Source organism: Mytilus californianus, unplaced genomic scaffold (assembly GCF_021869535.1).
Source record: "Mytilus californianus isolate M0D057914Y unplaced genomic scaffold, xbMytCali1.0.p SCAF_5, whole genome shotgun sequence".
NCBI classification, from domain to species: Eukaryota; Metazoa; Mollusca; class Bivalvia; order Mytilida; family Mytilidae; genus Mytilus; species Mytilus californianus.
Window position 1 is genome coordinate 6,111,004 of NW_026262701.1, and position 6,532 is coordinate 6,117,535.

The 6,532-nt window shown below is 30.2% G+C and overlaps 1 long non-coding RNA gene across 1 annotated transcript; it reads left to right on the forward strand.

Annotated features, from left to right (window-relative positions):
- The first annotated feature begins 1,315 nt into the window (after positions 1 to 1,315).
- On the forward strand, positions 1,316 to 4,024 carry LOC127702220 (uncharacterized). Its single transcript, XR_007982326.1, has 3 exons — positions 1,316 to 1,802; positions 2,935 to 3,043; positions 3,905 to 4,024. It is a non-coding gene; the product is annotated as an uncharacterized LOC127702220 (long non-coding RNA).
- Positions 4,025 to 6,532: the final 2,508 nt, after the last annotated feature.

Genomic DNA, 6,532 nt, shown 5'->3' on the forward strand with positions numbered 1-6,532 from the left:
CTAGTTTAACCCCACCACATTTATGTGCCTGTCCCAAGTCAGGAGCATGTAATTCATTTGTTGTCGTGTGTTGCTGTGTATCATATTTGTTTTTCGTTATTAATTTTGTACATAAATTAAGCCGTTAGTCTTCGTTTGAATTGTTTTACATTTTTCATTTCGGGGCCTTGTATAGCTGACTATGCGGTATGGCTTTTGCTCCTTATTGAAGGCCATGCGGTGATCTATAGTTGTCAATTTCAGTGTCATTTGGTCTCTTGTGGAGAGTTGTCTCATTAGCACTCATTCCACATCTACTTATTTTTATATCTATTACGATCGCGGAACGATAATGGGGAAAAAATAGAACATACAGGCATACAAAGTAACTGTTCCGTCGAACCGTATGTTTCAAAAGTTATTTCACGGTCGTACCGACGTGTTTCGTGCAGGCTCGCTCCCTTAGCCATCGAGACTGGCAGATACACCAGGCCGCCAATACCTGTTGAAGATCGATTGTGTATTTATTGTTCTGACAAACGTGTTGTAAATGAGAAATATTTTTTTAATGAACTGTTTTTTATATAATGACTTAAGATTTGACCTTTACTCTGAATGTTCAGAACATATTAATAGTTTCGAAAACTTGAATGATGATTTTAAATTTATACTGAAATTCATGAACTGCTCCGAGATTCAGCCATTTTTATGTAAAAGTATTTATAAGTTTTTTAAGCGACGTAAATTGTTTTCATAAATTTTTAACTACGAATGAATTATTTTGGTTAATTCTGCCTATTTACACTATGCATATTAGTTCATCGTGATCCCAGCAAACACACAACATTTTAAAAACATTTTTTAAATGTCATATGGACGTCTCTCACAAAATATTTCAATAAGATATCATTTAGACATAAAAAAAATGTTTATTTTATTGTTTTTGAAATGTTTTATTTCTAACATTTAAGTAAAATGTTTTTACAACATTAACAAAATATTATTTGTTATTATCTTTTATTCATGTTCTCAAACATTGTTCTAAAATATCCCGTAGATATTTCATAATATAAAAAAATAATATTTTCTTCAATTGGTATTTTATATTTTAACAACATTTAAAGTAAATATTTTCCAAATATCCAAAAAACATTCTACAAAAAAATGTTTTACAGAAAATATAGTTTTGCTATTTGCATAAAATGTTTTATAACGTAAAATTAAAATGTTTCACATAAAACATCTGAAAAATATCAGCTAAATGTTTTCTATAAAATATTCTGACATACACATTACTTAATAGTCTTACTGATGTTTTATTCAACATTTTACGGATATAAAAATAACATTTTATTTAAACTTTATTCAAAACCACACAAACAACGTATTGTGGAATTAGCTCGTTTTTTTTTAGGATAAGATATAGTACTACATTTCATCAATATCATGACAAGCAAGATACTATGGTTGAAATCCTTAATTGATATCTTGAAGATCCTTGAAGTCAGATTTTATTCCTTCTGATATTAAAATTCAAAAGAGTCAACATTAAATTAAGCAATAATGTATTAATAAACAATCACCTTTCTTTAATGTTTATTCATTTCGTTCGTGTATATTTTAGAAATTAAGAAATGAAAACTGTAACTGTACTAAGTTCAATTTTCGTATCGTTTATATGCCTTACGGAAAACCGACCTTTTCCGGAATCGACTTTTGTTTTATCACCGGAAATGATTTTGAAATTTGAATTTCGAAACGATGACAGGATATCAACAAAGAGAGCCAAGAAAATTGTTTGTTACGCGATATATACTCACTTGGTAAGAATGATTAATCTGTTAAGATGAAACTTGTGCATTGATTATGTGTGTTCAATCATAATCGGAACCAAATTACATCTGTTTCTGGAGGTGCGGATCAATGTTTTGAAAAAAGGGGGCCCCTGCCCAAGGCAAGCAAACGTTTGGAGTGATACTTGTAAATAGTATATACATTTATCTTATAAGTAGCTCCATAAGGGGTGTCGGGGCCCCTAAATCCGCCACTGTTCAAGCATCTACGTACAACAATTATGAATTTGTTCATTAATATAAAAAAAATATCAGGATATGTGGCTTGTGTGTTTGATTGCCAAATCGGCAATACACCTTATTGCTATTTGTCCACCATTACTGGCCATGGACATCACAAAAGTTCCCGTAAAAAGTTGCCGTCATATAATGATATTTGACACCACAATTGAAAGTAATACACCTTATTGCTATTTCTCCGCTATTACTGGACATCACACAACTGTCACGAGTTCCCTTAAAATTTTGACGTCATCATAAAAAATATCTGATGCCACAATGGAAAAGTGATAAGGTGTATTATTGTATGACGTATGCTGACGTAAAAAGTTCAAGCGGGACAGATTTCCAAATACTGAAATAGCGATAAGGTGTATGAGACAGCTATAGCTATCCACCAGAATTTAAATGACTTGGATAAAAGAAATTATATGTCACTGTACGGCTTTCAAAACTGAGAAAACCAATGCCATATAGTCCACTTTGAAGCCTTGACAAACAAATGTTAAATTTTTCTCAACACAATTGAAACAAAACAACTAACTGCCTACATTAAATTATGAAAAAGAAATTTGACAGACTTAAACCAACAACAACTATTGCAACAAGCATGACTCAATACCTTGTTTCCGAAGCACACAAACAAGTTACAATAACACTAATATAAGCACCATTTGAATATGGAGATTTTTTTTTCTAGTAAAATCAGTGTATGTATGTATTTGCAAAACAGTAAATTAAATTTCCCTTAACAGCTTAATGAACATTACAAAGACTATGTAAGACTTCAGTACAAGCAAAATAATATAAACTGTTGCTTAAAATTATATTTATTGCTTCATACACACAATGTACATACAATGTATCTTTTATTTTTTAACAGGAGCTAAAAGAAAAGCCACAAAGGACAAGTTCAATATGCAGGTTTACAATTTGGAAGTGGCGCAGGTTCTTTAGAATGTCTACAACCTTTCAGGAGAATTTTTTTTGAAGTAAGATTTTCATACAGAATTACTGTTATTCCATATTTAATTCAAATATTTAGCATAAACAATGCATTACATTCAAGATTAAGGGCATACAATACAGAAAAGATATCTGGATATTTGAATAAATTATTTTTTTTGTGACAAAATAGAAACGAGTTGTTTATTTAAATCAATCTTTTAGTCCAACAGTGTGCTTTCATAAACAACAAATATGCTTTCCTTTGAAGTATTTCAAATACATATATAAACAACTCATTTAATGACATCTGTGTGTTTCTCGGAAGTTAAGTTATATTATTATCATCATTGCGAAAACAATGCGTAACACTTCGATAAGTTATTATGTGCCTATAGTATACTTCTAGGACTGTATCATATGCCCTTAGATACAAATGACAAGTTATAAACTATGTCACTCTACAGAGTTTAACACTTAAAAAGGACAATAAGATGTTTAATGACATTATGTAGCAGGGCTTTTAAAGGCCCCTACATGATACAATGCATTTAATGAAAACTAAAAAAAACAAGAAAAACAACAGACTGATTTATACAAAACAATAAAAGAAAAAAAACAAGTATACTATAATGAAATAAGACTCTTGGCTCTTGACTGGACACATATCTAGTCTAAAGTTTTTTAAATGTTTTTTTTTTAATAACTAAATGAAGTTCAGCATGGCACATTGCTCTCTCTTAACACGGTCAACCATTTATCGTCCCCTTCCGACAGACTATCATCGTTATTTGTTTCAAAACTTTAAAGGCGAGGTGATGTATATCCTTCAGGCAACGTGAATCGTTCTATAATAAAGGAATGTGCAAGAAGTTTATATACGAATGTAAGATTAATTTTTTTTTCAGAAGCATGGCACAGCAAGAAAAAGATATAAGACACTACAAGACATTCCAAGTGATTTTGAATAATACAATTGATTGACTTTTTCAATGTATTCTTAAATAAATCAAATAGTTGATGTAAAATGGTGTTTTGTTCTCATCTCTTCAGCCAATTATCAATGATTATTGACTTAAGATGTAACCCTATTAGAAGTGTAGTGTTTTAGTTTAGAAAGAGAAGTTGTATTGAAAAATCTGAATTTGGGACACAAGTTTTAGTCAATGTAACTTGAACTTAAAAATGTGTATAATGTTTGCTTAATGTCCAATGGCATATATGTCATGCATGTTCAGGTTGACATATGCATGATGTGTATAAGATAGGTAATAAAAGTTGAGAGTGAAAAACTAAACATTATACCATTGTGGTTGGAATGTTGGCTTTCTTGCACTGTCTGTCGTCTGTCCACCTATATTTGTCGGATTTTGTCCAACAAATATTTTCGTCACTGTTTTTCCCAAAACTGCTGATAAAGATGAGTTCATATTTAATGAGCTGCTTGATAGTGATGAACTGTGATGTGAGAACATTTTTGTATCTGGCACCTGTTTCCTGTTTGCTTATACATTGTATTTCAAAATGTTGAATGTTCTCAAATTTTTCATTACCTTGATTAGTAATGCTGATGAACAGAATGACTTCATATTTGGTAAGTGGCTTGATCATGATGAGTTGTGTCTGCCATTTTGGATGTGTCAAAATTTGTAGATACTTCTTGTTTTTAGAAACTTTGATATGAATTTCATATGCCTATCAAAACAACTGATTTATTCTTGTTTGTATATAGAATTAATCACTGTGTATAAATTAATTTAACTAATGATTTGTTATTTAAAAAAGCAGGAAACTCAATCAAAAGTACAGAAATTTTTATATTGATATGATCTAGATATCAACCAAAAACATCTTCTTAAAACATTTTGAAAACATTTTTTAGGCACAGTCTCACTTGCAAGAAAACATCCAAAAAACATTTTTATAACATTATTTGAGGTTCATGATGTTTTTCAAACGTTCAGAAAATATTTCTAGAAAATATTTTTTAAAAGATTATCAAAATGTTTTATACGCCATTGTTTTTCACATTATCATGATATTTCTTTGCAACATTTTAATTATATTATGCAAATATTTTAGGAAATATATTAGAAAACGTTTTAGCGATATATATTCTACCATACATTTAATGTTTTTCTGACGTTTTTTTGTGATATTTTCATGACATTAGACACAACATTTTAAAAACATTTTAAAGATGTTTTTGTGTTTGCTGGGATATCCTAACGTAAATATTGTTTTTAATATGTCTTAAGTTTTAACTAAATGTAAAGTAAATATTTTTTACATAAATATTTTTATTTGTTTTTATACGCCCGTTTACGGGACGTAGTATGGTATATCGTTGTCTGAAACTTTGGTGAATTGATTATATCTACTGACGTGAGCTCCCTTTCGTAAATGTAAATTTTAGATTTTACGTTTCCGAGTTATAGGGGTTTTATTCATTAAAAAAGGGGATTTCCATTTTTTTGGACAATAACTCAAAAACACTTTCATCATTTTGCAAGAAACCTTGGTGAATTGTTTATATCTATTGACATGAGCTCCCTTTCGATTTTTATAAATTTATATTTTACGTTTCCAAGTTATGGGGTTTTATTCATTAAAACAGGGAGGATTTTCCAGTTTTCGGACAATAACTCAAAATGCTTTCAGCAGTTTTCATGAAACTTTGGTGAATTGTTTATATCTATTGACGTAAACTCCCTTTCGATTTAAATTTTAGATTTTACTTTTTACTTTTCCGAGTAATAGGATTTTATTCATAAAAAAGGGGTGATTTTTCAGTTTTCAGACAATCTCATATAAGTGCTTTGAGCATTTTTTTGATACTTTGGTGACTAGTGTATATCTATTAAGATAACCTCCTTTTAGTTTTTCTTAAATTTCTGATATGACATTGAGAAGTTATTGAACTTTATTCTTTGAAAGAGTAACATGGCGCAGCTGTGTATTTCTTTCGTTTTATTCATGTTGAAAATACTCTTATGTAACACTCAAGAAGTAAACGTATCAATCGATTTATTATTTACATTGGTAATTGAATATGTACAACAAATAACAGTTGAGATTGTAAGTATTAAAATGTGTTCAACTTAACTCATCTGGTTCAGTAACAAGTAATCGTCTTTTTAAATCTGCCACACTATTTCGTCCTGACGACAATCTCCCACTTCCGGTCTAACTAATTACCGATCTAACCTGATAACGTAACAAACACTATAACGTACTATATAACATTGTCCTCCTCTATGTTAGACACGTCCTCGTGTCCATATGAATAAAACATTCTTTTTTTCCACAACAAAAATATATACACATGTTAAAAATATTTCAATTTTCAGTTTATTGTAAGCACACATTGCATATGAATGTCCCAAAGTTAGTCAATTCCATCGCCAAGCACAAAGTCTTCAAAGTATTTTGGGTTTTTCCGATTCCTTGATGAACGTCGCAAAGCAGTTCCGGTTGTCTCTTCTGTATCATCCATATGAGTGTCCTCAACGATTGGTGTTGTTTCGTTTGCTAAA